Genomic DNA, 21,038 nt, shown 5'->3' with positions numbered 1-21,038 from the left:
CTCGGCTCGCTGGGTGCCGCTCCGACATTCGACTTGCTGGGGCCGCTCTGACACTCGGCTCGCTGGGGGCCGCTCCGACACTTGGCTCGCTGGGACCGCTCCGACACACGGCTCGCTGGGACTGCTCTGACACTTGGCTCGCTGGGACTGCTCCGACACTTGGCTCGCTGGGACTGCTCCGACACTTGGCTCGCTGGGACTGCTCCGACACTTGGCTCGCTGGGACTGCTCCGACACTTGGCTCGCTGGGACTGCTCCGACACTTGGCTCGCTGGGACTGCTCCGACACTTGGCTCGCTGGGGGCCGCTCCGACACTCGCTGGTGCCGCTCCGACACACGGCTTCCCGGGGGCCGCTCCAACAATCAGCTCCCTGGGACCGCTCTGACATTCGACTCGCTGGGACTGCTCCGACACTCGGCTCGTTGGGACTGCTCCGACACTCGGCTCGCTGGGGGCCACTCCGACACTCGGCTCGCTGGGTCCGCTCCGACACTCGCTGGGGGCCGCTCCGACACTCGACTCGCTGGGGGCCTCTCTGACACTCGGCTCGCTGGGGGCCGCTCTGAAATTCGACTCTCTGGGGCTGCTCCAACACTCGGCTCGCTGGGGGCCGCTCCAACATTCGACTTGCTGGGACCGCTCCGACACACGGCTCGCTGGGACTGCTCCGACACTCGGCACGCTGGGGGCCGCTCTGACACTCGGCTCGCTGGGACCGCTCCGACACTCGGCACGCTGGGGGCCGCTCTGACACTCGGCTCGCTGGGGGCCGCTCTGAAATTCGACTCTCTGGGGCTGCTCCAACAATCAGCTCGCTGGGACCGCTCCGACACTCGGCTCGCTGGGACCGCTCCGACACTCGGCTCGCTGGGACTGCTCCGACACTCGGCTCTCTGGGACCGCTCCGACACTCGGCTCGCTGGGGGCCGCTCTGACACTCGACTCGCTGGGGGCCGCTCTGACACTCGGCTCGCTGGGGGCCGCTCTGACACTCGACTCGCTGGGGTCGCTCCTACACTCGGCTCGCTGGGGGCCACTCCGACACTCGCTGGTGCCGCTCCGACACACGGCTTCCCGGGGGCCGCTCCGACACACGGCTTCCCGGGGGCCGCTCCAACAATCAGCTCCCTGGGACCGCTCTGACATTCGACTCGCTGGGACTGCTCCGACACTCGGCTCGTTGGGACTGCTCCGACACTCGGCTCGCTGGGGGCCACTCCGACACTCGGCTCGCTGGGTCCGCTCCGACACTCGCTGGGGGCCGCTCCGACACTCGACTCGCTGGGGGCCTCTCTGACACTCGGCTCGCTGGGGGCCGCTCAGAAATTCGACTCTCTGGGGCTGCTCCAACACTCGGCTCGCTGGGGGCCGCTCCAACATTCGACTTGCTGGGACCGCTCCGACACACGGCTCGCTGGGACTGCTCCGACACTCGGCACGCTGGGGGCCGCTCTGACACTCGGCTCGCTGGGACCGCTCCGACACTCGGCACGCTGGGGGCCGCTCTGACACTCGGCTCGCTGGGGGCCGCTCTGAAATTCGACTCTCTGGGGCTGCTCCAACAATCAGCTCGCTGGGACCGCTCCGACACTCGGCTCGCTGGGACCGCTCCGACACTCGGCTCGCTGGGACTGCTCCGACACTCGGCTCTCTGGGACCGCTCCGACACTCGGCTCGCTGGGGGCCGCTCTGACACTCGACTCGCTGGGGGCCGCTCTGACACTCGGCTCGCTGGGGGCCGCTCTGACACTCGACTCGCTGGGGTCGCTCCTACACTCGGCTCGCTGGGGGCCACTCTGACACTCGGCTCGCTGGGGGCCGCTCTGACACTCGACTCGCTGGGGACCGCTCTGACACTCGGCTCGCTCGGGGCCACTCCGACATTCGACTCGCTGGGACTGCTCCGACACTCGGCTCGCTGGGACCGCTCCGACACTCGGCTCGCTGGGACTGCTCCGACACTCGGCTCTCTGGGACCGCTCCGACACTCGGCTCGCTGGGGGCCGCTCTGACACTCGACTCGCTGGGGGCCGCTCTGACACTCAGCTCGCTGGGGGCCGCTCTGACACTCGACTCGCTGGGGTCGCTCCTACACTCGGCTCGCTGGGGGCCACTCTGACACTCGGCTCGCTGGGGGCCGCTCTGACACTCGACTCGCTGGGGTCGCTCCTACACTCGGCTCGCTGGGGGCCACTCTGACACTCGGCTCGCTGGGGACCGCTCTGACACTCGGCTCGCTGGGGGCCACTCTGACACTCGGCTCGCTGGGACTGCTCCGACACTCGGCTCGCTGGGGGCCGCTCTGACACTCGACTCGCTGGGGGCCACTCTGACATTCGACTCGCTGGGGGCCACTCTGACACTCGGCTCGCTGGGGCCGCTCCGAAATTCGACTCGCTGGGGGCCACTCTGACATTCGACTCGCTGGGGGCCACTCTGACACTCGGCTCGCTGGGGGCCGCTCCGAAATTCGACTCGCTGGGGGCCACTCTGACATTCGACTCGCTGGGGGCCGCTCTGACACTCGGCTCACTGGGGGCCGCTCTGACACTTGGCTCGCTGGGACGGCTCCGACACTCGCCTCGCTGGGACCACTCCGACACTCGGCTCGCTGGGGGCTGCTCCGACACTCACTGGGGCCGCTCCGACACTCGGCTCGCTGGGACCACTCCGACACTCGGCTCGCTGGGACCACTCCGACTCTCGCTGGGACCGCTCCGACACTCGGCCCGCTGGGACCGCTCTGACACTCGGCCCGCTGGGATAGCTCCGACACTTGGCTCGCTGGGGGCCGCTCCGACACTCGCTGGGGGCCTCTCCGACATTCGGCTCGCTGGGTCCGCTCCGACACTCGTTGGGGGCCGCTCCGACACTCGACTCGCTGGGGGCCTCTCTGACACTCGGCTCGCTGGGACCGCTCCGACACTCGGCTCGCTGGGGGCCGCTCTGAAATTCGACTCGCTGGGGGCCTCTCTGACACTCGGCTCGCTGGGGGCCGCTCTGAAATTCGACTCGCTGGGACTGCTCCGACATTCGACTCACTGGGGGCCACTCTGACATTCGACTCGCTGGGGGCCACTCTGACATTCGACTCGCTGGGGGCCGCTCTGACACTCGGCTCGCTGGGGGCCGCTCTGACACTCGGCTCGCTGGGACTGCTCCGACACTCGGCTCGCTGGGGGCCGCTCTGACACTCGGCTCGCTGGGGGCCGCTCTGACACTCGGCTCGCTGGGGGCCACTCTGACACTCGGCTCGCTGGGGGCCGCTCCGACACTCGGCTCGCTGGGGGCCGTTCCGACATTCGGCTCGCTGGGGGCCGCTCTGACACTCGGCTCGCTGGGGGCCACTCCGACACTCGGCTCGCTGGGTCCGCTCCGACACTCGCTGGGGGCCGCTCCGACACTCGACTCGCTGGGGGCCTCTCTGACACTCGGCTCGCTGGGGGCCGCTCTGAAATTCGACTCTCTGGGGCTGCTCCAACACTCGGCTCGCTGGGGGCCGCTCCAACATTCGACTTGCTGGGACCGCTCCGACACACGGCTCGCTGGGACTGCTCCGACACTCGGCACGCTGGGGGCCGCTCTGACACTCGGCTCGCTGGGACCGCTCCGACACTCGGCACGCTGGGGGCCGCTCTGACACTCGGCTCGCTGGGGGCCGCTCTGAAATTCGACTCTCTGGGGCTGCTCCAACAATCAGCTCGCTGGGACCGCTCCGACACTCGGCTCGCTGGGACCGCTCCGACACTCGGCTCGCTGGGACTGCTCCGACACTCGGCTCTCTGGGACCGCTCCGACACTCGGCTCGCTGGGGGCCGCTCTGACACTCGACTCGCTGGGGGCCGCTCTGACACTCGGCTCGCTGGGGGCCGCTCTGACACTCGACTCGCTGGGGTCGCTCCTACACTCGGCTCGCTGGGGGCCACTCTGACACTCGGCTCGCTGGGGGCCGCTCTGACACTCGACTCGCTGGGGACCGCTCTGACACTCGGCTCGCTGGGGGCCACTCCGACATTCGACTCGCTGGGACTGCTCCGACACTCGGCTCGCTGGGACCGCTCCGACACTCGGCTCGCTGGGACTGCTCCGACACTCGGCTCTCTGGGACCGCTCCGACACTCGGCTCGCTGGGGGCCGCTCTGACACTCGACTCGCTGGGGGCCGCTCTGACACTCAGCTCGCTGGGGGCCGCTCTGACACTCGACTCGCTGGGGTCGCTCCTACACTCGGCTCGCTGGGGGCCACTCTGACACTCGGCTCGCTGGGGGCCGCTCTGACACTCGACTCGCTGGGGTCGCTCCTACACTCGGCTCGCTGGGGGCCACTCTGACACTCGGCTCGCTGGGGACCGCTCTGACACTCGGCTCGCTGGGGGCCACTCTGACACTCGGCTCGCTGGGACTGCTCCGACACTCGGCTCGCTGGGGGCCGCTCTGACACTCGACTCGCTGGGGGCCACTCTGACATTCGACTCGCTGGGGGCCACTCTGACACTCGGCTCGCTGGGGCCGCTCCGAAATTCGACTCGCTGGGGGCCACTCTGACATTCGACTCGCTGGGGGCCACTCTGACACTCGGCCCGCTGGGGGCCGCTCCGAAATTCGACTCGCTGGGGGCCACTCTGACATTCGACTCGCTGGAGGCCGCTCTGACACTCGGCTCACTGGGGGCCGCTCTGACACTTGGCTCGCTGGGACGGCTCCGACACTCGCCTCGCTGGGACCACTCCGACACTCGGCTCGCTGGGGGCTGCTCCGACACTCACTGGGGCCGCTCCGACACTCGGCTCGCTGGGACCACTCCGACACTCGGCTCGCTGGGACCACTCCGACTCTCGCTGGGACCGCTCCGACACTCGGCCCGCTGGGACCGCTCTGACACTCGGCCCGCTGGGATAGCTCCGACACTTGGCTCGCTGGGGGCCGCTCCGACACTCGCTGGGGGCCTCTCCGACATTCGGCTCGCTGGGTCCGCTCCGACACTCGTTGGGGGCCGCTCCGACACTCGACTCGCTGGGGGCCTCTCTGACACTCGGCTCGCTGGGACCGCTCCGACACTCGGCTCGCTGGGGGCCGCTCTGAAATTCGACTCGCTGGGGGCCTCTCTGACACTCGGCTCGCTGGGGGCCGCTCTGAAATTCGACTCGCTGGGACTGCTCCGACATTCGACTCACTGGGGGCCACTCTGACATTCGACTCGCTGGGGGCCACTCTGACATTCGACTCGCTGGGGGCCGCTCTGACACTCGGCTCGCTGGGGGCCGCTCTGACACTCGGCTCGCTGGGACTGCTCCGACACTCGGCTCGCTGGGGGCCGCTCTGACACTCGGCTCGCTGGGGGCCGCTCTGACACTCGGCTCGCTGGGGGCCACTCTGACACTCGGCTCGCTGGGGGCCGCTCCGACACTCGGCTCGCTGGGGGCCGTTCCGACATTCGGCTCGCTGGGGGCCGCTCTGACACTCGGCTCGCTGGGGGCCACTCTGACACTCGGCTCGCTGGGGGCCACTCTGACACTCGGCTCGCTGGGGGCTGCTCCAACCCTCGGCTCGCTGGGGGCCGCTCTGACACTCGGCTTGCTGGGGGCTACTCTGACACTCGGCTCGCTGGGGGCTGCTCCAACACTCGGCTCACTGGGGGCCGCTCCGACACTCGGCTCGCTGGGACCACTCCGACACTCGGCTCGCTGGGACCGCTCCGACACTCGCTGGGGCCGCTTCGACATTCGCTGGGGCCGCTCCGACACTCGCTGGGGCTGCTCCGACACTCGGCTCGCTGGGACCGCTCCGACACTTGGCTCGCTGGGGGCCGCTCCGACACTCGCTGGGACCGCTCCGACACTCGGCTCACTGGGGGCCGCTCCGACAGTCGCTGGGACCGCTCCGACACTCGGCTCGCTGGGACCGCTCCGACACTCGGCTCGCTGGGACTGCTCCGACACTCGGCTCGCTGGTGGCCGCTCCGACACTCGGCTCGCCGGGGGTCGATCCAACAATCAGCTCGCTGGGACCGCTCCGACATTCGGCTCGCTGGGACCGCTCCGACACTTGGCTCGCTGGGACCGCTCCGACACTCGGCTCGCTGGGGGCCGCTCCGACACTCGGCTCGCTGGGATCGCTCCGACACTCGCTGGGGCCGCTCCGACACTCGGCTCGCTGGGACCGCTCCGACACTCGCTGGGGGCCGCTCCGACACTCGCTGGGGCCGCTCCGAAACTCGGCTCGCTGGGACCGCTCCGACACTCGCTGAGGCCGCTCCGACACTCGGCTCGCTGGGGCCGCTCCGACACTCGCTGGGGCCGCTCCGACACTCGGCTCGCTGGGACCGCTCCGACACTCGGCTCGCTGTGGGCCGCTCCGACATTCGACTCGCTGGGACGGCTCCGACACTCGGCTCGCTGGGGGCTGCTCCGACACTCGCTGGGGCCGCTCTGACACTTGGCTCGCTGGGACGGCTCCGACACTCGGCTCGCTGGGGGCTGCTCCGACACTCACTGGGGCCGCTCCGACACTCGGCTCGCTGGGACCACTCCGACACTCGGCTCGCTGGGACCACTCCGACACTCGGCTCGCTGGGGGCTGCTCCGACACTCGCTGGGGCCGCTCCAACACTCGCTGGGGCTGCTCCGACACTCGGCTCGCTGTGACCACTCCGACACTCGGCTCGCTGGGACTGCTCCGACACTCGGATCGCTGGGGGCCGCTCTGACACTCGCTGGGGCCGCTCCGACACTCGGCCCGCTGGGGCCGCTCCGACACTCGGCTCGCTGGGACCGCTCCGACACACGGCTCGCTGGGGGTCGCTCCAACAATCAGCTCGCTGGGACCGCTCCGACATTCGGCTCGCTGGGACCGCTCCGACACTTGGCTCGCTGGGACCGCTCCGACACTCGGCTCGCTGGGGGCCGCTCCGACACTTGGCTCGCTGGGACCGCTCCGACAATCGCTGGGGCCGCTCCGACACTCGGCTCGCTGGGACCGCTCCGACACTCGCTGGGGCCGCTCCGACACTCAGCTCGCTGGGGGCCGCTCCGACACTCGGCTCGCTGGGACCGCTCCGACACTCGCTGGGGGCCGCTCCGACACTCACTGGGGCCGCTCCGACACTCGGTTCGCTGGGTGCCGCTCCGACACGCGGCTCGCTGGGACCGCTCCGACACTCGCTGGGGGCCTCTCCGACACTCGGCTCGCTGGGTCCGCTCCGACACTCGGCTCGCTGGGACCGCTCCGACACTCGCTGGGGCCGCTCCGACACTCGGCTCGCTGGGTGCCGCACCGACACGCGGCTCGCTGGGACCGCTCCGACACTCGCTGGGGGCCTCTCCGACACTCGGCTCGCTGGGTCCGCTCCGACACTCGGCTCGCTGGGACCGCTCCGACACTCGCTGGGGCCGCTCCGACACTCGGCTCGCTGGGACCGCTCCGACACTCGCTGGGGCCGCTCCGACACTCGGCTCGCTGGGTCCGTTCCGACACTCGCTGGGGGCCTCTCCGACACTCGACTCGCTGGGGGCCTCTCTGACACTCGGCTCGCTGGGGGCCTCTCTGACACTCGGCTCGCTGGGACCGCTCTGAAATTCGACTCTCTGGGGCCGTTCCAACACTTGGCTCGCTGTGGGCCGCTCCGACATTCGACTTGCTGGGGTCCGCTCTGACACTCGGCTCGCTGGGACCGCTCCGACACTCGGCTCGCTGGGGGCCGCTCTGACACTCGGCTCGCTGGGGGCCGCTCTGACACTCGACTCGCTGGTGGGCCTCTCCGAAACTCGGCTCGCTGGGGGCCTCTCCGACACTCGGCTCGCTGGGTCCACTCCGACACTCGGCTCGCTGGGGGCCACTCTGACACTCGGCTCGCTGGGGCCGCTCCAACACTCGGCTCGCTGGGGGCCACTCTGACACTCGGCTCGCTGGGGCCGCTCCAACACTCGGCTCGCTGGGGGCCGCTCCGACATTCGACTTGCTGGGGGCCGCTCCGACACTCGGCTCGCCGGGGGCCGCTCCAACAATCAGCTCCCTGGGACCGCTCCGACATTAAACTCGCTGGGGGCCGCTCTGACACTCGGCTCGCTGGGGGCCGATCCGACATTCGATTCGCTGGGGGCCGCTCCAACATTCGGCTCGCTGGGACCGCTCCGACATTAAACTCGCTGGGGGCCACTCTGACATTCGACTCGCTGGGGGCCACTCTGACACTCGGCTCGCTGGGGTCCGCTCCGACACTCGGCTCGCTGGGGCCGCTCCGACATTCGACTCGCTGGGGGCCTCTCTGACACTCGGCTCGCTGGGGGCCGCTCTGAAATTCGACTCTCTGGGGCCGCTCCAACACTCGGCTCGCTGGGACCGCTCCGACATTCGACTCTCTGGGGCCGCTCCAACACTCGGCTCGCTGGGACCGCTCCGACATTCGACTCTCTGGGGCCGCTCCAACACTCGGCTCGCTGGGACCACTCTGACATTCGACTTGCTGGGGCCGCTCTGACACTCGGCTCGCCAGGGGCCGCTCCGACAATCAGCTCACTGGGACCGCTCCGACATTCGACTCGCTGGGACCGCTCCGACACTCGGCTCGCTGGGGGCCGCTCTGACACTCGCCTCGCTGGGGGCCGCTCTGACACTGGGCTCGCTGGGGGCAACTCTGACACTCGGCTCGCTGGGGGCCACTCTGACACTCGCCTCGCTGGGGGCCGCTCCGACATTCGACTTGCTGGGGGCCGCTCCGACACTCGGCTCGCCGGGGGCCGCTCCAACAATCAGCTCCCTGGGACCGCTCCGACATTAAACTCGCTGGGGTCCGCTCTGACACTCGGCTCGCTGGGGGCCGATCCGACATTCGATTCGCTGGGGGCCGCTCCAACATTCGGCTCGCTGGGACCGCTCCGACATTAAACTCGCTGGGGGCCCCTCTGACACTCGACTCGCTGGGGGCCACTCTGACACTCGGCTCGCTGGGGGCCGCTCTGACACTCGACTCGCTGGGACTGATCCGACACTCGACTCGCTGGGGGCCGCTCTGACACTCGGCTCGCTGGGGGCCGATCCAACATTCGACTCGCTGGGGCCGCTCCGACATTCGACTCGCTGGGGGCCGCTCTGACACTCGACTCGCTGGGACCGCTCCGACACTCGGCTCGCTGGGGGCCACTCTGACACTCGGCTCGCTGGGACCGCTCCGACATTCGACTCGCTGGGGGCCACTCTGACACTCGACTCGCTGGGACCGCTCCGACACTCGGCTCGCTGGGGGCCGCTCTGACACTCGACTCGCTGGGGGCCACTCTGACACTCGGCTCGCTGGGGGCCGCTCTGACACTCAACTCGCTGGGACCGCTCCGACACTCGGCTCGCTGGGGGCCACTCTGACACATCGGCTCGCTGGGACTGCTCCGACATTCGACTCGCTGGCGGCCGATCCGACATTCGACTCGCTGGGACTGCTCCGACATTCGACTCGCTGGGGGCCTCTCCGACACTCGGCTCGCTGGGTCCACTCCGACACTCGGCTCGCTGGGGGCCACTCTGACACTCGGCTCGCTGGGGCCGCTCCAACACTCGGCTCGCTGGGGGCCACTCTGACACTCGGCTCGCTGGGGCCGCTCCAACACTCGGCTCGCTGGGGGCCGCTCCGACATTCGACTTGCTGGGGGCCGCTCCGACACTCGGCTCGCCGGGGGCCGCTCCAACAATCAGCTCCCTGGGACCGCTCCGACATTAAACTCGCTGGGGGCCGCTCTGACACTCGGCTCGCTGGGGGCCGATCCGACATTCGATTCGCTGGGGGCCGCTCCAACATTCGGCTCGCTGGGACCGCTCCGACATTAAACTCGCTGGGGGCCACTCTGACATTCGACTCGCTGGGGGCCACTCTGACACTCGGCTCGCTGGGGTCCGCTCCGACACTCGGCTCGCTGGGGCCGCTCCGACATTCGACTCGCTGGGGGCCTCTCTGACACTCGGCTCGCTGGGGGCCGCTCTGAAATTCGACTCTCTGGGGCCGCTCCAACACTCGGCTCGCTGGGACCGCTCCGACATTCGACTCTCTGGGGCCGCTCCAACACTCGGCTCGCTGGGACCGCTCCGACATTCGACTCTCTGGGGCCGCTCCAACACTCGGCTCGCTGGGACCACTCTGACATTCGACTTGCTGGGGCCGCTCTGACACTCGGCTCGCCAGGGGCCGCTCCGACAATCAGCTCACTGGGACCGCTCCGACATTCGACTCGCTGGGACCGCTCCGACACTCGGCTCGCTGGGGGCCGCTCTGACACTCGCCTCGCTGGGGGCCGCTCTGACACTGGGCTCGCTGGGGGCAACTCTGACACTCGGCTCGCTGGGGGCCACTCTGACACTCGCCTCGCTGGGGGCCGCTCCGACATTCGACTTGCTGGGGGCCGCTCCGACACTCGGCTCGCCGGGGGCCGCTCCAACAATCAGCTCCCTGGGACCGCTCCGACATTAAACTCGCTGGGGTCCGCTCTGACACTCGGCTCGCTGGGGGCCGATCCGACATTCGATTCGCTGGGGGCCGCTCCAACATTCGGCTCGCTGGGACCGCTCCGACATTAAACTCGCTGGGGGCCCCTCTGACACTCGACTCGCTGGGGGCCACTCTGACACTCGGCTCGCTGGGGGCCGCTCTGACACTCGACTCGCTGGGACTGATCCGACACTCGACTCGCTGGGGGCCGCTCTGACACTCGGCTCGCTGGGGGCCGATCCGACATTCGACTCGCTGGGGCCGCTCCGACATTCGACTCGCTGGGGGCCGCTCTGACACTCGACTCGCTGGGACCGCTCCGACACTCGGCTCGCTGGGGGCCACTCTGACACTCGGCTCGCTGGGACCGCTCCGACATTCGACTCGCTGGGGGCCACTCTGACACTCGACTCGCTGGGACCGCTCCAACACTCGGCTCGCTGGGGGCCGCTCTGACACTCGACTCGCTGGGGGCCACTCTGACACTCGGCTCGCTGGGGGCCGCTCTGACACTCAACTCGCTGGGACCGCTCCGACACTCGGCTCGCTGGGGGCCACTCTGACACATCGGCTCGCTGGGACTGCTCCGACATTCGACTCGCTGGGGGCCGATCCGACATTCGACTCGCTGGGACTGCTCCGACATTCGACTCGCTGGGGGCCACTCTGACACTCGGCTCGCTGGGTCCGCTCCGACACTCGCTGGGGGCCTCTCCGACACTCGACTCGCTGGGGGCCTCTCTGACACTCGGCTCCCTGGGGCCGCTCCGACACTCGGCTCGCTGGGGGCAACTCTGACACTCGGCTCGCTGGGACTGCTCCGACACTCGACTCGCTGGGGGCCTCTCTGACACTCGGCTCGCTGGGGCCGCTCCAACACTCGGCTCGCTGGGGGCAACTCTGACACTCGGCTCGCTGGGACCGCTCCGACATTCGACTCTCTGGGGCCGCTCCAACACTCGGCTCGCTGGGGGCCGATCCGACATTCGATTCGCTGGGGGTCGCTCTGACACTCGGCTCGCTGGGGGCCGATCCGACATTCGATTCGCCGGGGGCCGCTGCAACAATCAGCTTCCTGGGACCGCTCCGACATTCGACTCGCTGGGGGTCGCTCTGACACTCGGCTCGCTGGGGGCCGCTCCAACATTCGGCTCGCTGGGGCCGCTCCGACATTCGACTCGCTGGGGGCCACTCTGACATTCGACTCGCTGGGGGCCGCTCCGACATTCGACTCGCTGGGGGCCTCTCTGATACTCGGCTCGCTGGGGGCCGCTCTGACACTCGCCTCGCTGGGGGCCTCTCTGATACTCGGCTCGCTGGGGGCCGCTCTGACACTCGCCTCGCTGGGGGCCGCTCTGACACTCGACTCGCTGGGGGCAACTCTGACACTCGGCTCGCTGGGGGCCACTCCGACATTCGACTTGCTGGGGGCCGCTCCGACACTCGGCTCGCCGGGGGCCGCTCCAACAATCAGCTCCCTGGGACCGCTCCGACATTCGATTCGCTGGGAGCCGCTCCGACATTCGACTCGCTGGGGGCCACTCTGACACTCGACTCGCTGGGGGCCACTCTGACACTGGGCTCGCTGGGGGCAACTCTGACACTCGGCTCGCTGGGGGCCGCTCTGACACTCGGCTCGCTGGGGGCCGATCCGACATTCGATTCGCTGGGGGCCGCTCCAACATTCGGCTCGCTGGGGCCGCTCCGACATTCGACTCGCTGGGGGCCACTCTGACATTCGACTCGCTGGGGGCCACTCTGACGTTCGACTCGCTGGGGGCCACTCTGACACTCGGCTCGCTGGGGCTGCTCCGACATTCGACTCGCTGGGGGCCACTCTGACATTCGACTCGCTGGGGGCCTCTCCGACACTCGGCTCGCTGGGGCCGCTCCAACACTCGGCTCACTGGGGGCCACTCTGACGTTCGACTTGCTGGGGGCCACTCTGACACTCGGCTCGCTGGGGCTGCTCTGACATTCGACTCGCTGGGGGCCACTCTGACATTCGACTCGCTGGGGCCGCTCCGACACTCGCTGGGGGCCGCTCCAACACTCGGCTCGCTGGGGCCGCTCCGACACTCGCTGGGGGCCTCTCCGACACTCGGCTCGCTGGGGCCGCTCCGACACTCGCTGGGGGCCTCTCCGACACTCGGCTCGCTGGGGCCGCTCCGACACTCGCTGGGGGCAACTCTGACACTCGGCTCGCTGGGACCGCTCTGACATTCGACTCTCTGGGGCCGCTCCAACACTCGGCTCGCTGGGGGCCGCTCTGAAATTCAATTCTCTGGGGCCGCTCCAACACTCGGCTCGCTGGGGGCCGCTCCGACATTCGACTTGCTGGGGGCCGCTCCGACACTCGGCTCGCCGGGGGCCGCTGCAACAATCAGCTCCCTGGGACCGCTCCGACATTCGACTCGCTGGGGGCCGCTCCAACATTCGGCTCGCTGGGGGCCACTCTGACATTCGACTCGCTGGGGGCCATTCTGACGTTCGACTCGCTGGGGGCCTCTCCGACACTCGGCTCACTGGGGGCCACTTTGACGTTCGACTCGCTGGGGGCCGCTCCAACATTCGGCTCGCTGGGGGCCACTCTGACATTCGACTCGCTGGGGGCCACTCTGACATTCGACTCGCTGGGGGCCACTCTGACATTCGACTCGCTGGGGGCCACTCTGACATTCGGCTCGCTGGGGGCCACTTTGACGTTCGACTCGCTGGGGGCCACTCTGACGTTCGACTCGCTGGGGGCCTCTCCGACACTCGACTCGCTGGGGGCCGCTCCAACACTCGGCTCACTGGGGGCAACTCTGACACTCGGCTCGCTGGGGCCGCTCTGACACTCGGCTCGCTGGGACCGCTCCGACATTCGACTCTCTGGGGCCGCTCCAACACTCGGCTCGCTGGGGGCCGCTCTGAAATTCGATTCTCTGGGGCCGCTCCAACACTCGGCTCGCTGGGGGCCGCTCCGACATTCGACTTGCTGGGGGCCGCTCCGACACTCGGCTCGCCGGGGGCCGCTCCAACAATCAGCTCCCTGGGACCGCTCCGACATTCGACTCGCTGGGTGCCGCTCTGACACTTGGCTCGCTGGGGGCCGATCCGACATTCGATTCGCTGGGTGCCGCTCTGACACTCGGCTCGCTGGGGGCCGATCCGACATTCGATTCGCTGGGGGCCGCTCCGACATTCGACTCGCTGGGGGCCGCTCTGACACTCGGCTCGCTGGGGGCCACTCTGACACTCGACTCGCTGGGGGCCACTCTGACACTCGGCTCGCTGGGGGCCACTCTGACACTCGGCTCGCTGGGGTCCGCTCCGACACTCGGCTCGCTGGGGGCCACTCTGACACTCGGCTCGCTGGGGGCAACTCTGACACTCGGCTCGCTGGGGGCCACTCTGACACTCGGCTCGCTGGGGGCCTCTCTGACACTCGGCTCGCTGGGTCCGCTCCGACACTCGGCTCGCTGGGGCCCGCTCCGACATTCGACTCGCTGGGGGCCGCTCCAACACTCGGCTCGCTGGGGGCCGCTCTGAAATTCGACTCTCTGGGGCCGCTCCAACACTCGGCTCGCTGGGACCGCTCTGACATTCGACTCTCTGGGGCCGCTCCAACACTTGGCTCGCTGGGGCCGCTCCGACACACGGCTCGCCTGGGGCCGCTCTGACAATCAGCTCACTGGGACCGCTCCGACATTCGACTCGCTGGGACCGCTCCGACACTCGGCTCGCTGGGACCGCTCCGACACTCGGCTCGCTGGGGGCCCCTCTGACACTCGACTCGCTGGGACCGCTCTGACACTCGACTCGCTGGGGGCCGCTCTGACACTCGACTCGCTGGGACCGCTCCGACACTCGGCTCGCTGGGGGCCACTCTGACACTCGGCTCGCTGGGACTGCTCCGACATTCGACTCGCTGGGGCCGCTCCGACATTCGACTCGCTGGGGGCCGCTCTGACACTCGGCTCGCTGGGACTGCTCCGACATTCGACTCGCTGGGGGCCACTCTGACACTCGGCTCGCTGGGGGCCGCTCTGACACTCAACTCGCTGGGACCGCTCCGACACTCGGCTCGCTGAGGGGCAATCTGACGTTCGACTCGCTGGGGGTCGCACCGACACTCGGCTCGCTGGGGGCCGCTCTGACACTCGACTCGCTGGGGGCAACTCTGACACTCGACTCGCTGGGGGCCGCTCCGACACTCGGCTCGCTGAGGGGCAATCTGGCGTTCGACTCGCTGGGGGTCGCACCGACACTCGGCTCGCTGGGGGCCGCTCCGACATTCGACTCGCTGGGGGCCGCTCTGACACTCGACTCGCTGGGGGCAACTCTGACACTCGACTCGCTGGGGGCCGCTCCGACACTCGGCTCGCTGGGGGCCACTCTGACACTCGACTCGCTGGGGGCCGCTCCGACACTCGGCTCGCTGGGGGCCACTCTGACACTCGGCTCGCTGGGGGCAACTCTGACACTCGGCTCGCTGGGACCGCTCCGACACTCACTGGGCCGCTCCGACACTCGGCTCGCTGGGACCGCTCCGACACTCGCTGGGCCGCTCCGACACTCGGCTCGCTGGGGGCCGCTCCGACACTCGGCTCGCTGGGGGCTGCTCCGACACTCGCTGGGGCCGCTCCGACACTCGGCTCGCTGGGACCGCTCCGACACTCGGTGGGACCGCTCCAACATTCGACTTGCTGGGGCCGCTCTGACACTCGGCTCGCTGGGGGCCGCTCCGACACTCGGCTCGCCGGGGGCCGCTCCAACAATCAGCTCCCTGGGACCGCTCCGACATTCGACTCGCTGGGACTGCTCTGACACTCGGCTCGCTGGGACCGCTCCGACACTCGGCTCGCTGGGGGCTGCTCCGACACTCGCTGGGGCCGCTCCGACACTCGGCTCGCTGGGTCCGCTCCGACACTCGCTGTGGGCCTCTCCGACACTCGACTTGATGGGGGCCTCTCTGACACTCGGCTCGCTGGGGTCGCTCCAACACTCGGCTCGCTGGGGGCCACTCAGACACTCAGTTCGCTGGGACCGCTCCGACATTCGACTCACTGGGGCCGCTCCAACACTCGGCTCGCTGGGTGCCGCTCCAACAATCAGCTCCCTGGGACCGCTCCGACATTCGACTCGCTGGGACCACTCCGACACTCGGCTCGCTGGGGGCCGCTCTGACACTTGCTGGGACCGCTCCGACACTCGGCTCGCTGGGACCGCTCCGACACTCGGCTCGCTGGGACCGCTCCGACACTCGGCTCGCTGGGACCGCTCCGACACTCGCTGGGACCGCTCCAACACTCGGCTCGCTGGGACCGCTCCGACACTCGCTGGGGGCCGCTCCGACACTCGCTGGGGCCGGTCCGACACACGGCTCGCCGGGGGTCGCTCCAACAATCAGCTCGCTGGGACCGCTCCGACACTCGGCTCGCTGGGACCGCTCCGAAACTCGCTGGGGCCGCTCCGACACTCGGCTCGCTGGGACCGCTCCGACACTCGCTGGGGCCGCTCCGACACTCGGCTCGCTGGGGGCCGCTCTGACACTCGCTGGTTCCGCTCCGACACTTGGCTCGCTGGGACTGCACCGACACTCGACTCACTGGGGGCCGCTCCGACACTCGCTGGGACCGCTCCGACACTCGGCTCGCTGGGACCACTCCGACATTCGGCTTGCTGGGACCTCTCCGACACTCGGCTCGCTTGGGGCCGCTCTGACACTCGCTGGGGCCGCTCCGACACACAGCTCGCCGGGGGTCGCTCCAACAATCAGCTCGCTGGGACCGCTCCGACATTCGGCTCGCTGGGACCGCTCCGACACTCGCTGGGGGCCGCTCCGACACTCGCTGGGGCCGCTCCGACTCTCGGCTCGCTGGGACCACTCCGACACTCACTGGGGCCGCTCCGACACTCGCTGGGACCGCTCCGACACTCGGCTCGTTGGGGCCGCTCCGACATTCTGCTCGCTGGGACCGCTCCAACACTCGGCTCGCTGGGACCACTCCGACACTCGGCTCGCTGGGGGCTGCTCCGACACTCGCTGGGGCCGCTCCGACACTCGGCTCGCTGGGACCGCTCCGACACTCGGTGGGACCGCTCCGACATTCGACTCGCTGGGACTGCTCTGACACTCGGCTCGCTGGGACCGCTCCGACACTCAGCTCGCTGGGTGCCGCTCCGACACTCGCTGGGGCCGCTCCGACTCTCGGCTCGCTGGGACCGCTCCGACACTCACTGGGCCGCTCCGACACTCGGCTCGCTGGGGCCGCTCCGACACTCGCTGGGACCGCTCCGACACTCGGCTCGTTGGGGCCGCTCCGACATTCTGCTCGCTGGGACCGCTCCAACACTCGGCTCGCTGGGACCACTCCGACACTCGGCTCGCTGGGGGCTGCTCCGACACTCGCTGGGGCCGCTCCCACACTCGGCTCGCTGGGACCGCTCCGACACTCGGTGGGACCGCTCCGACATTCGACTCGCTGGGACTGCTCTGACACTCGGCTCGCTGGGACCGCTCCGACACTCGGCTCGTTGGGGCCGCTCCGACATTCTGCTCACTGGGACCGCTCCAACACTCGGCTCGCTGGGACCACTCCGACACTCGGCTCGCTGGGGGCTGCTCCGACACTCGCTGGGGCCGCTCCGACACTCGGCTCGCTGGGACCGCTCCGACACTCGGTGGGACCGCTCCGACATTCGACTCGCTGGGACTGCTCTGACACTCGGCTCGCTGGGACCGCTCCGACACTCGGCTCGCTGGGGGCCGCTCTGACACTCGCTGGGGCCGCTCCGACACTCGGCTCGCTGAGGCCGCTCCGACACTCGCTGGGGGCCTCTCCGACACTCGGCTCGCAGGGGCCGCTCTGACACTCGCTGGGGCCGCTCCGACACTCGGCTCGCAGGGTCCGCTCCGACACTCGCTGTGGGCCTCTCCGACACTCGGCTCGCAGGGGCCGCTCTGACACTCGCTGGGGGCCGCTCCGACACTCAACTCGCTGGGGGCCTCTCCGACACTCGACTTGATGGGGGCCTCTCTGACACTCGACTCGCTGGGGGCCTCTCCGACACTCGACTTGATGGGGGCCTCTCCGACACTCGACTCGCTGGGACCACTCCGACACTCAGCTCGCTGGGACTGCTCCGACACTCGGCTCACTGGGGGCCGCTCTGACACTTGCTGGGACCGCTCCGACACTCGGCTCGCTGGGACTGCTCCGACACTCGGCTCACTGGGGGCCGCTCTGACACTCGCTGGGGCCGCTCCGACACACGGCTCGCCGGGGGTCGCTCCAACAATCAGCTCGCTGGGACCGCTCCGACATTCGGCTCGCTGGGACCGCTCCGACACTCGGCTCGCTGGGACCGCTCCGACACTCGCTGGGGCCGCTCCGACACTCGGCTCGCTGGGACCGCTCCGACACTCGCTGGGGGCCGCTCCGACACTCGCTGGGGCCGCTCCGACACTCGGCTCGCTGGGACCGCTCCGACACTCGCTGGGGCCGCTCCGACACTCGGCTCGCTGGGGCCGCTCCGACACTCGCTGGGACCGCTCCGACACTCGGCTCGTTGGGGACCGCTCCGACATTCTGCTCGCTGGGACTGCTCCGACACTCGGCTCGCTGGGACCACTCCGACACTCGGCTCGCTGGGGGCTGCTCCGACACTCGCTGGGGCCGCTCCGACACTCGGCTCGCTGGGACTGCTCCGACATTCGGTGGGACCGCTCCGACACTCGGCTCGCTGGGACCGCTCCGACACTCGGTGGGACCGCTCCGACACTCGGCTCGCTGGGGCCGCTCCGACACTCGGCTCGCTGGGGCCGCTCCGACACTTGGCTCGCTGGGGGCCGCTGTGACACTCGGCTCGCTGGGGCCGCTCTGACACTCGGCTCACTGGGGGCCGCTCCGACACTCGGCTCGCTGGGACTGCTCCGACATTCGACTCGCTGGGGGCCGGTCCGACACTCGACTCGCTGGGACTGCTCCGACATTCGACTCGCTGGGGGCCGCTCCGACACTCGGCTCGCTGGGACTGCTCCGACATTCGACTCGCTGGGGGCCACTCTGACGTTCGACTCGCTGGGACCGCTCCGACATTCGACTCGCTGGGGGCCGCTCCGACACTCGGCTCGCTGGGACTGCTCCGACATTCGACTCGCTGGGGGCCGCTCCGACACTCGACTCGCTGGGGCCGCTCTGACACTCGGCTCATTGGGGGCCGCTCCGACACTTGGCTCGCTGGGACTGCTCCGACATTCGACTCGCTGGGGGCCACTCTGACACTCGGCTCGCTGGGACCGCTCTGACATTCGACTCTCTGGGGCCGCTCCAACACTCGGCTCGCTGGGACCGCTCCGACACTCGGCTCGCTGGGACTGCTCCGACACTCGGCTCACTGGGGGCCGCTCTGACACTCGCTGGGGCCGCTCCGACACACGGCTCGCCGGGGGTCACTCCAACAATCAGCTCGCTGGGACCGCTCCGACATTCGGCTCGCTGGGACCGCTCCGACACTCGGCTCGCTGGGACCGCTCCGACACTCGCTGGGGCCGCACCGACACTCAGCTCGCTGGGACCGCTCCGACACTTGCTGGGGGCCGCTCCGACACTCGCTGGGGCCGCTCCGACACTCGGCTCGCTGGGACCGCTCCGACACTCGCTGGGGGCCGCTCTGACACTCGGCTCGCTGGGACCGCTCCGACACTCGCTGGGGCCGCTCCGACACTCGGCTCGCTGGGACTGCACCGACACTCGACTCACTGAGGGCCGCTCCGACACTCGCTGGGACCGCTCCGACACTCGGCTCGCTGGGACCGCTCCGACATTCGGCTTGCTGGGACCTCTCCGACACTCGGCTCGCCGGGGGTCGCTCCAACAATCAGCTCGCTGGGACCGCACCGACACTCGCTGGGGGCCGCTCCGACACTCGCTGGGGCCGCTCCGACTCTCGGCTCGCTGGGACCGCTCCGACACTCGGCTCGCTGGGACTGCTCCGACACTCGGCTCACTGGGGGCCGCTCTGACACTCGCTGGGGCCGCTCCGACACACGGCTCGCCGGGGGTCGCTCCAACAATCAGCTCGCCGGGACCGCTCCGACATTCGGCTCGCTGGGACCGCTCCGACACTCGGCTCGCTGGGACGGCTCCGACACTCGCTGGGGCCGCTCCGACACTCGGCTCGCTGGGACCGCTCCGACACTTGCTGGGGCCGCTCCGACACTCGGCTCGCTGGGACCGCTCCGACACTCGGCTCGTTGGGGCCGCTCCGACATTCTGCTCGCTGGGACCGCTCCGACACTCGGCTCGCTGGGACCACTCCGACACTCGGCTCGCTGGGGGCTGCTCCGACACTCGCTGGGGCAGCTCCGAAACTCGGCTCGCTGGGACCGCTCCGACATTCGGTGGGACCGCTCCGACACTCGGCTCGCTGGGACCGCTCCGACACTAGGTGGGACCGCTCCGACACTCGGCTCGCTGGGACCGCTCCGACACTCGCTGGGGCCGATCCGACACTCGGCTCGCTGGGACCGCTCCGACACTCGCTGGGGGCCGCTCCGACACTCGCTGGGGCCGCTCCGACACTCGGCTCGCTGGGACCGCTCCGACACTCGCTGGGGCCGCTCCGACACTCGGCTCGCTGGGGTCGCTCCAACAATCAGCTCGCTGGGACCGCTCCGACACTCGCTGGGGGCCACTCCGACACTCGCTGGGGCCGCTCCGACTCTCGGCTCGCTGGGACCGCTCCGACACTCACTGGGCCGCTCCGACACTCGGCTCGCTGGGACCGCTCCGACACTCGCTGGGCCGCTCCGACACTCGGCTCGCTGGGGCCGCTCCGACACTCGCTGGGACCGCTCCGACACTCGGCTCGTTGGGGCCGCTCCGACATTCTGCTCGCTGGGACCGCTCCAACACTCGGCTCGCTGGGACCACTCCGACACTCGGCTCGCTGGGGGCTGCTCCGACACTCGCTGGGGCCGCTCCGACACTCGGCTCGCTGGGACCGCTCCGACACTCGGTGGGACTGATCCAACATTCGACTTGCTGGGGCCGCTCTGACACTCGGCTCGCTGGGGGCCGCTCTGACACTCGGCTCGCTGGGGGCCGCTCCGACAATCAGCTCCCTGGGACCGCTCCGACATTCGACTTGCTGGGACTGCTCTGACACTCGGCTCGCTGGGACCGCTCCGACACTCAGCTCGCTGGGTGCCGCTCCGACACTCACTGGGACCGCTCCGACACTCGGCTCGCTGGGACCGCTCCGACACTCGGCTCGCTGGGGGCCGCTCTGACACTCGCTGGGGCCGCTCCGACACTCGGCTCGCTGGGACCGCTCCAACACTCGGCTCGCTGGGACCGCTCCGACACTCGGCTTGCTGGGGGCCGCTCTGACACTCGACTTGATGGGGGCCTCTCTGACACTCGGCTCGCCGGGGTCGCTCCAACACTCGGCTCGCTGGGGGCCACTCCGACATTCGACTCACTGGGGGCTGCTCTGACACTCGGCTCGCTGGGGACCACTCTGACACTCGGCTCGCTGAGACTGCTCTGACATTCGACTCCCTGGGGCCGCTCC

The sequence above is a fragment of the Pristiophorus japonicus genome, chromosome 1 (genome assembly GCF_044704955.1).
Source record: "Pristiophorus japonicus isolate sPriJap1 chromosome 1, sPriJap1.hap1, whole genome shotgun sequence".
In the NCBI taxonomy this organism is placed as follows: domain Eukaryota; kingdom Metazoa; phylum Chordata; class Chondrichthyes; family Pristiophoridae; genus Pristiophorus; species Pristiophorus japonicus.
Note: the sequence above shows the minus strand (reverse complement) of the source record.